Source organism: Caloenas nicobarica, chromosome 3 (assembly GCF_036013445.1).
Source record: "Caloenas nicobarica isolate bCalNic1 chromosome 3, bCalNic1.hap1, whole genome shotgun sequence".
In the NCBI taxonomy this organism is placed as follows: domain Eukaryota; kingdom Metazoa; phylum Chordata; class Aves; order Columbiformes; family Columbidae; genus Caloenas; species Caloenas nicobarica.
The window spans coordinates 21,278,077-21,288,784 of NC_088247.1; the positions used below are offsets into that span (position 1 = coordinate 21,278,077).

A 10,708-nucleotide genomic window follows, 5' to 3' on the forward strand; every position below is an offset into this window, starting at 1 on the left:
TTAGAAAGTAACAGCAGTCTTTGAGACTTGGCAGGTTTGCATAAAAAAAAAATATATATATAGTATAGCAGACAGAAACCTTAGGAAAGCTTTCCATCTTTCCTGCTAATCCTTAATCCTCACTCCTTATTACTTTTATGCCAGTGAAAATAATGTCAATTTACCAGCGTACAAGGACTAACAGAATGAAGTCCTGTGTGTTACACTTAAAATATGTGGGGCTTCCCTATAGCTAGCCCTTACAGCAGAGGTTTGGGTATTGTGATAATTAAAAGCTGGTATTCACATCAACATTTGAGAGAAATCTTCCCTGCCACAATGTAGACTTCATCGCTAGGATATAATCTGATACAAATACCGACATAATCTATATTTAAAAGAACATGGAAGGCACAATGCATAGGTTTTAGACTCGGCACTGAGCACACAACAATGCAGAATAACTCTGTGTCCAGCAGCAGTGCATTTTTTCCCCACCATGGTTTCAAGTTAACAACTTCAAGGTTTTCTAGGTTACAAAACACTTTCCAGACTAACTTCTGAGTTCTGAGCATTAGGTTGTGATAGCTGTCATTCTGCAGGCCAGGCTGTATGTCTGAATCCTGCTGTCCTCTGTGATCTTCCTTGCTGAGACAATTCCTGCCTTTGCTGAGGACAGTTAATTTGCTGAGATGACTTGTATTCCTTCCTTTTCAGTCTCCCCACCTCACCTCACAGTCTGAAGTGGTGTTCTCACGAAGGACCCCTGTTACTGTCAGCGGAGAAGTTGCTCCCACCTTTGCAGGCAATTCCTGGTGTGACCCAGTGTGCAACAGGCAGAAAAAAAAAGAAAAACAACGAGCATTCCTCTCTACATCCTTGTCTACTCTTTTTGAAGGAACATCATGTACAGTAACTGCAAATAAACCCATTAAACAGCTGCACAATCCACAACAAATATCAAAGACCATTTTGTGGGTTTTTATATTTATGTCGCAGAAGTTTAAGATGCACAGTCATCCTTGCACAACTGATCTGCAATACAGGCATCACTGAATCTCTCATGAACAGATTGCCATTGTGTTTTTAAGAAGTGGTGCATCCTCATGTAGCTTCGATGAGAGTTGTATCATATCCTTAGTCCTTTGCTCTTTTATGTACCGTTGTGGCTGCATTTCCAGGAAATCTGAGCTCTGTAATTTTCACAAAAGTTTTGTATCAGGCATGTTTGTTTTGAGGTCCTAAGTTCTTTACAAGCAATCAGCAGCATGTCAGACCCATCTGTGAGAACAGACTTGCCAGAGCCAAACAAAGTGGGATTTTCAAAATACCTAAGGGATTTTGACTTCTGCTGGATTAGACAAACCTGTCCCACATTACAAGAAAAAGGGTTCTGTTATATACTGTTCTTCCAGATCTTATTTTTTCTCCCTCATGATCCTTGATCCCATTCCCACTTGATCTTTCTGCATTAAATAGTATTTCAGGTTCCACTTCCTAATTGAAAGGGAAGAAAGGCAATGACAAAAAGAATTAGAAAATACAGACACTAGCCATCTTATAAGTATTATGCAAACACCAGTGTAAATGATCTAGTGAACATAAGTGTACGTGTATACATCATCAGCCAGCATTACCGTCAGTGGCAAGGTTGGCATTGTCTTCAGTGGCAAATAGATTAGGAGCTGCGTGTGCTTGTAAGCACACATATGTATGTAGTGTTTAGTGACATGGCTTGATGTGGACTTGCCAGCATTAGGTTTAAGCTTGGACTCAATGCTTTAAGGGTCTTTTCTAACCTAAATGTTTCTGTGATTCTATATGTCCACACTGACTTCAAAGTCAGGCACAGAAACAAGAACAATCATATAAGCTTATTGTGTGAGAACCAGACCTTACTCATATGCATTTTGTTAAGATCAGGAACACTGATGTTGCACACACAGTGTGTCAGGATATCCACAGCATCCCAATACTTTCACATTTTGCTGTCCTGGAAGGAGATGTGTCTTAACTCCTTTAGGCATTCAAAATGTAGTTTTGTGCCTAGAAATGTGGCAGCATGGACCATCGTGCTTAATGGAATAAAAGTGGTGAAAAGCCATACCTGTATCCAGAATATAAAAGATTACTGTTTTCTGAGGCATAGAAATCTCCTTGAGCATAATCCAACTGAGAATCTAACCTTCAGACAGATGATAGTCCAGACCCGATTATTTTTTTCCTGGTGTGTATTAAAATGACACACTTCTGCAAGCCCCTGGGGATGCAGAACACAACCAAGGTGGAAGTGCTGGGAGTCTCAAAGTAGCCTCATCATAGTAACAGCTTTATTATAACACTCAGTGTTCTTCCAGCTTATACACTAGTATTGTAAAATGTCCAGACAGAGTGTTTTTAGAGCAAATTGCTAATGATAAATAATGAAATGCTGAAATTTCTTTCTTCCTTCCTCAATTTCTTATTTAAGGCACCAAACTCCCAACATTAACTTATTCCCTTCAGAGTCATAGGACAGACTCTGGCTTACTAACTTCCTGCCTAATGGATCTTTCTACACAAATTAGGCTTATAGGAGTTTATTTTTCCCTGGAGAGAAGATAGGTGGATTAAGCTTTTTTTGTTGTTGTTCTTTATCTATTATTTATATAGGAAAAAAATTCCTTTCTTTTTTTCTTGCTGAAAATGTGCAGTTATTCCTGGCACCAATAACAGGGGTTTTGTTAGTGTAATAAATGACTAGTTACTGTATTCTTTCTAAATTTATATATTACAGAAATACATGTTGAATGATCAGCAAGTCCAGTTTTGATTGGCATAATTGATATAGGAGATGAGACACTGCATTCTAAAAATATGTTTATGGGTATGCACAAGGTTTGGAGATACCCATGCATATTTTCTCTGATCCACAAGAACTAATTCTCCATGATTCTCCTTTCTCTACTTTTTCAACACCTTTTTCAACTTTTTCTTTTTTTAGCTTTAAAACACAGATAATTTGTAATATTTGTTAACAGCAACTAATATATACTCACAAAACACAATATATTTCACTTTAGCTAAAAGGGCTTGAAATATTACTGTGTTTAAGTGTTAGAGGATGTTTTTCTTTTAATGACACAGAAAATCCATAACATCAAGAATCAGAAGATTTTTTAGACCTTACTGTTCTAAATGCAAGTTCCATTAGGCCTGTGGAATTTTCTCTGCTGACATTTAGGTCTTAGCAAGGGTGACCTCAGTCTCTGACTAATGTGAATGATTAATGACGGCATTCAGTCGTGTGCCCAAGGAGATGATGTGCTTCAGGTGAGGTTGTGTCACAAGAAATGACTAGATACAGAAATCTGTCAATCTGATTCTACCTGTCTGGAGAGAGCTACTTAAAGGTAGCAGCTTTCTCTAAAGGAACCCAGTTAAGTCCAAACTTAACTGGGCATGTATCACCTGTGTGAAAGAGGTAAGAATGCAGTAAGCATTTTAAATGTGCACAAAGTCAGGTACCAAGCTGTGTTGATTCAATAAGGATTGCACAACAAACAAGAGATAGACACTGGAGAAAAGCCTGGTCTCACTGAAATTGAATAAAAAATTCTACTGGACTGGAAAGGACCCAAAGTTTTAGCTCTATTACTTGAAAATCGTGAGTTCATTCCTCCTGTATAATGTCATTACATTGAATATCAATAACTTACCTGCCTAGGCAGATACAGAAATATTTCATGTATTTCTAAAAGTGGTATTTTTCTGCTCTGAAGTTAAGCACAAGTGTAATACACAGATTTAAGAATATACATATTCACCCTAGTTTTTGAATATTACTCACCTGTTGCTGAGAAGCAGCCTATAGTTCATATATTTTCTGTGCTGTAATTTGTTTGCCAAATAAGCAGACTTTAGACTCTCCTTGTAGAATTAATTCTAGAAATTTTACCAACACTTTCTGCAGTGACCACTGTTTTAAAACAGAGGAAAAATGCCTCTATTATTTAATATCAGAAATGTCATCAGATAGCAGCACACACACGCAAAACAACAGCAACAAAACCCCTCACAAAACCAAACCAAACCAAACCAAACCAACCAACCAACCAACCAAAAACACAAAACCAGTAGAGTAACTTTGTTAAGTACATATGAAATTTCAGTCAAGTCTTCAAGAAAATAATCAATTACGTTGGTAATGATGAGGTCAGTGGTTCTCGATCTGTTACAGATCTGAGGAAACCAGGTTATCAACAGGTAGTCCTTATCTGTCATATTATTAAAAGAAAGTTGAAAACACAAACCTTTAGAGAATGAAAGGTTTGAAATTATTATATCAGATATTTATGGAGCATGTGCTAAGATAAAAAGTTCTAAAAATAGAGTGATTGGGACAATTATCACTCAGTGAATGAGAAATGAAATCACTTGAGATCTGTGCCACTGAAGTGGGCAGAATTCTACTGAATTGAAGTTAGTTGATGTAGGTAAGATCAAATCACACTCAGTATCAAATAAAACTTGCAGAACTCTTTCTAGTGACAATCCTAAATCCTCAGAAACACAGTAAAATGAAAGGTAAACTCCATATGACTTGTGGGGAGGTTTTCTGGTCTTTCACTTCTTTCCACTGTCACATGATTCTCATTCTTTGCTGTAGATGTTTTGACAAAACCTTGTATTATTAGATAAAATTAACTTTAGTTGAAAAGACAAAAAAACCCCCACAAGATAATTATGAAAACAAAAAGGCTTTAAATTTTTTTTAAACATGATAAAAATTTTTTAGATTTATTCCATCATCAGTTTCTCAGCTGGATGCAACTATTTTATGCAGTTTATATTAGTGTGAAATCTAATGTATTTTCCTAGGGTTACCTGTAGCTGTCTAAAATGATGTAGACTTCTCTTTCCCACCATAGGTCTCTGTTTACTCATTTCTTACTAGAACCCACTGAATTTGTTATGTTGATGTATCTTTAACCAGCTACGATTAATTTCCATCCTCCATATGAATTTCTACCTATCTGGATGATTGGAATTTTTCTAATTTCTGCTTTTGAAAAGGTGTTCGAAGTTCAGCAGTATCTTTACAAAAGTAGTTGCTGCTGGATGGAGAAAACTCCCTGAAAGTATACGTCAATTGATTGCAATTTTGTTTCTCTTTTGAATTTCAAAACTTTGTGAAAAAAGTAAATGACCCAGAAAAATGAAGGCCTTTCAGGGGAGCTTTGACTGTGATTCCTGTTTAAAATTAACAACCAGACCCATTTTCCCACAACATATTTTTCTTACTTGCCAGAAAACTATCTTGTGTTATTTACAGGAAAAAGTGTGGGCCTGGGTTCTGCTGCACTTCCAATTCATATTAAAGAAACAGCAAACTTTTCATTTGAAAAAAACCCTAATTTTCTAATTTTCTCTTTGTCCCATAAGGAAAATATCCTTATGAACACCTGGTGAACTCTCAGTGATGAGATTCTTTGCCTGCCAAGGCAGTTCCTACCATTATTAGCTCTGAAATATGTAATTCCCCTAAAACATAAGGTACATTCATGTTAAACTCCCAGTGATGATGCTCATAAAAATTACTTGATGACGAGTGTGATATTATCTGATGAAGAAGTGTATTTTACTAAAACAATAATAATAAAATATATATATATATATGTATATATGCCTGGAGCAACTTTTCTTAAGAAATAAAAAAATAAAGGAGTAAGAGATATTGAAGGTGTACTTATAAAAACAAACAAACAAACAGAACCAAAACCAAAACCAAAATCAAACAAAACATACGTGACTTCTTAATGGAAAGTGAACTAAACATTAATTTCATAATTGAAAGAGAAAATCTTTCTAAAGAATGTCTTTAGCTAGAGGATATCTCAACTATCCACAGTTTTAAAATTGCACTTTTATTAGTACTTACGGGAAAATTAGGTTTTAGATGGAAGAAATTTCTAAATGAAGTGACTCAAGGTAATTCCATTAAAAATAGAAAACTGAAAGATCAGACTGCATTAGAATACAACAGAAAAGCTTGAACTGATTAACTTAAAACATTGGACCTCAAAATACAGGAATAACATCAACAGAATAAGAAAGAAGAATGATACAGTCAGAGACAATGAAACCAATTGAAAAACATAATTGTGTGTTCTTGCACATAACGCTAAGGCCAGTGAAGCTTTTCCTGATTTATCTAGCTCATTCACAGATGCAACAAAAATAAAAGGTCATGGACATAAAACGGGAACTCGTTGATTTTTGCACTTCTTTGTTCTGCAAATTCAGCTCTTCAAGAGCACAAAGGCCAAGTTTGTTATAATGCCCAAATTGTTTTCAAAGTATCAAAAAGAATTGAAGTGAAAATGCTTTTCTGTGTGTTGTCTAGCAGAAAGGGCAGGGTACAGTTCACGTAGTAACCTATGTGCTTGGCCTGAGACCATGCAAGATCAGTTAGATTTTTGTAAGTGACTAATAATGAGTAAATTCACTGTTCAAAGTCAATGGGACAAATCAACCTAAACCCACAAGGAGTATTTGGGAATCAGAATCTCACAGAACTATCCAGAGTGGAACTGACCTCAGGAGGTCTTTAGTCCAATCCCTCTGCTCAAGGCAGGGTCAGCTATGAGACCACACCAGGTTGCTTAGGACTTTATCCATTTGAGCTTTGAAAACATCCCAGGATGAAGACTGCACAGCCTCTTTGGGCAACCTGCTCCACTTTTTGTTTGCCTTCACTGTGAAAATTATTTTCCTTTCACCCAGTCTGAACTTAGTCTGTTTTAAATTAAAACCATCATCTCTAGTTATCCCAGCATGCACTTCAGTATAGATAGCCTGGCTCATTTCTCAGAAATGTCCTCTTGGATATACAGCCTCCAGGAACACGCTTGTCTTCTCAGTCACTCGAAGTGGTCTCTTCTCAGGAATGCCCCTGAAAGGCTAGCCCCTCTTCACAGGACAAGTGCTCCAGACCCCTTCCGTCTTGGTGGCCTCTGCTAAACTCACTCCAGTCTTTCTTATATTAAGGAGGCCTAAAACTGGGGGGAGTTCTCCAGATGCAGTCTAGTATGTATTTGGAGTGTACCTAATGTGTATTTTAAAAGTGCTGAATAAAGAGTGCGCTCCACTGCCTCCTGCAGGTCATGGATAAAGATGTTAAACAGAACAGGTCCCAGGAGAGAACCCCATAGCATTCTACTTGTGACCAGCATCCAGGCAGAGTATGAACCATTACCCCATACAATCTCAACATCACATCTTACCCATCTAAGACACCTCTAATCTAGACTGTAACATACTAACTTGGATGCAAGGATACTCTGGGACACCATGTCAAAAGCCTTGCTAAAATCAGAACAGACAACATCCACCTCTCCCACTTAATCCACAGATCAACAGATACGCCTAATATTTCATCATAGGCGGCAACCACTTTTACTCTTGATCAATCCATACTGGTCAATCACTCCATCAGCCAATCATCATCTTCTCCTTTATGTGCTGATAAATGGTTTTGAGGGGGATATGCTTTGGGATTATTCCAGGACAGGAGTGAGACTGACTATTGAGTAGTTCCCCTTTGATTATGAAATTCTATGATACTGGACATGAAAACCTGCTACCCACTCCATTGAAACAGATTTTTCTAGGTGGTGTGGTAAATAATATCTGCCCCAAAGATTGCCTAAACCATTTCAAAATAAAGAGCAATAAAAACAAAAACACATTGTCATTAGCCAACATTACCAACATTCAAAATTTTAACACTGAATTAGATGTTAGGGGATAAAATTCAGTCTATTAGCATAAAAATACAAATAATTAGAAGAAGAGAGTACCTTTTGGGGGATTTTGATTTTACTTTTTCCTCCAGGCATTGTGTTTTCTTTTTGTCAACAATATCAAAAATAATTTAATATTTAACAGGTCACTCTCAAAAAAAAAGAGTTGCATGGCACTGGTATTTTGTGCTAAGGTTCTGTTATGGGAAAAAAATGTGGAAATGTGGTACTTTTGGTACCTTAGGTACCAATTATGTCTGAAAAAAATTGTTTTCTGGTGCTCAGTTCTGTGGAACCCCACTCTTTCCTCCTTCCTGTGCTCATTCATGTGGAGCCCCACAAACTAGTTTCCGACTTCCTGAATAAAACTGAGGAATTGCATTTACAAGTACACTCTGCCACATTCAATCTCGGCATTTCCTGCAGGAATATTGTCTATTCTGATAAAGTGAAAATGGGGCCTTAAAAATCTTGTTAAAGGCTCTTCATGACACAGTTTAGTTAGGTTTCACCATTGTTGTTTCTGATAGAAGGGACAGGAAAGAATATTTCTTGCAATTTAGTGAGGAAGAACTGTACTTTTTCTTCTAAAAGTTTTGGTCAAAAATAACCTTTAACTACTCTTAAACTATTTATTTTTCCTTTTTTTTTTTTTGAAAGGCTTTTACAAGATAACAGGAATCTACACAATTCAGATATCATTTACTTTTGCTAGTCTGCTTACAAGTCAGAGCACTACACAGAAACCTCACAATCTGAATTTTGTGATCTTTTCTGAATGACATGCTAAAATTATCAGCCAGCTTCATTAGATAATGCACATGCTGAGATGCTGATCCACCTACTATCCACAGGAGCTGCTGTTCGATGACTATTTGTTACTAACAGAATAAAGACATTTGGGAAAAAAGATACTTCTTTTCAATTCTAATGTTCTTCACTGCGGTGCCATGGGAAGGCCTGTACAAACTAATTTTGATTGTGAGTCTTATGATTGCAATAGTAGCTACACAAAAGAGAGGAGGAATTGAAAGCGTAGTACTTATGATTGACACTGAGTGTCAGGATCAGTATATAAAAGGGATTGTCCTTATGTCACTCTTAAAACATGATGGTTTGTCTATGGTTTTCTTAGAAACCTATGTGCTCTTGAGCAACTGATGCCTTGTTGAAAAGATCTCCAAGATTCAGCCAACTAAATCAACTCAAATGCTATCCTGTTAAGATATCACTACGGTTGCGAGAGTTCTCATGTTAAGAAAGTTAACAAAAAGTTTAAAAGTAAAACAGTCTTAGCTTATATAAATTAATACCATGTTAAAGCCTATGTTCAACACTAAGGCCACTGTGGCTGTAGATGGGTCAAATTTTCAGCTGGTTTTAATCAGTAAAATTCTCTGGGTTCAAATAGAGCTCTCTGATTAAAAGCATCTGAGAATCTGGACCTATTATTTCTAGATAAATTATTCATGAAATAATGGACGAAACTGCAAATAATTAATTTTGTTAATATGACCTGACCATCTATAGAGTTGGCTAAGTAGGAGAAAACATTTTTGTGAAAACATTATTTGATAATTAATTGACAAAAAATCATCTGTCATTATGATTGATCCCATGTAAAAAGAACACAGATACTGTAATAAAGTGATGACAGTGTTTACTGGATTGCTTATTGGATAATTACAAGCTATAGAAGTGGAGTGCATGTGTATAACTTGCTCTGAGATAGAAGCTTTATTGCTCAATTATATTACAATTACATGTCTATTAATCAAGCTAATATCAAACAAATCAGTTTGATTCCAGACATCCAAACAAAGTATTTCAGAGGAGAATGTGGGACAAATCTTGATGTACTGCAAGTGGTGTAACTGCATGGCTGGATTTGAACTCATGCCTCAGGCTTAGCCTGTTTATATCTGAGAATAGCAAGGAAAAATAAAGTAGAAGCACACAAGTATCAAATACATAAGCTGTTACTGGGTTCCAAGAACAACACAGTACATTACTCCTAACATCAGGCCGAGCGTCAACGAGGAAATAAGCTGGAAATTTGAAATTAAGTAAACTTGCCATGTTTCCACTGCAACCTGGATATGTTCCAAGTAAGTATAAACAAATTTAAATATATTGAACAAACATCTGGACTATTACTATTGTTATATATAATGAAATTAAAAAGCAGTTGCTTAGACTCAGCTTTTTCAGGTACTGGAAACACAAGCAAAATGTCATAATTGCGCAAGCCAACATGTGTGAGACATTATCATATCACAGAATTGCTCAGCATAGCAAGTAAAGATTCTCCTAGAGAAAATCACTATTAAAACTGAAGGCTTTAATTTTCATAACTATCACTGCTTCAGTACCCAGGTAATTTATTTTTGAGATTTCATTAGCTTCTATGCGCATCAGTAACCTTGCTAGTCTGAAAGACTCACAGAGCATTAGGCCCTGCAACTTTTGTTTGGTTAAACATTCAGACAAAACATTAAAAGCAAAGTCCGCTGGCTTCAGCTGACATACTAATAGGGATGGTTGAGTCCCAGCATCAACAGAATTGAGTATTTTTGTAACTTCTTCAGACCTGAGAGTACTGAAAGTTGTTGCTCTGTATGTCACTGGGTTCAGCTCTTCCTCTTCCCTTTGCCCTGTTCTGGCTCCACATCTATAACCATCTTCTCGTTGTCTCCCACAGAGTCAGCACAGCTCAGGCTGTAATTGTTCACTTGTGCTACATGCTAACAGGGCTCTCATTTTCTTGAGAACCACAGTTCTAGGGCACAAAAAGTCTGGGAAAAAGGATTCCCATATCTTACTTCCACTCCTGTGCCTACATTTATAGCATCCTTTTATCAAACACTCTCTGGGAAATTACCACGAAAAGGAAACAAGAAACAGCTTTCCCAGTCAAACTACCTGGAAATTTCTTTCCTCCCCTG

At 36.7% G+C, this 10,708-nt stretch overlaps 1 long non-coding RNA gene across 1 annotated transcript in view; it reads left to right on the top strand.

Moving 5' to 3' along the window:
• The window catches only part of LOC135987116 (uncharacterized), a 28,532-nt gene extending 25,807 nt beyond the window's left edge, over window positions 1-2,725 (top strand). The window contains exon 3 of the long non-coding RNA XR_010605967.1: window positions 697-2,725. This is a non-coding gene — a long non-coding RNA (uncharacterized LOC135987116). The remainder of the gene's footprint in view (window positions 1-696) is intronic.
• The last annotated feature ends 7,983 nt before the right edge of the window (window positions 2,726-10,708 follow it).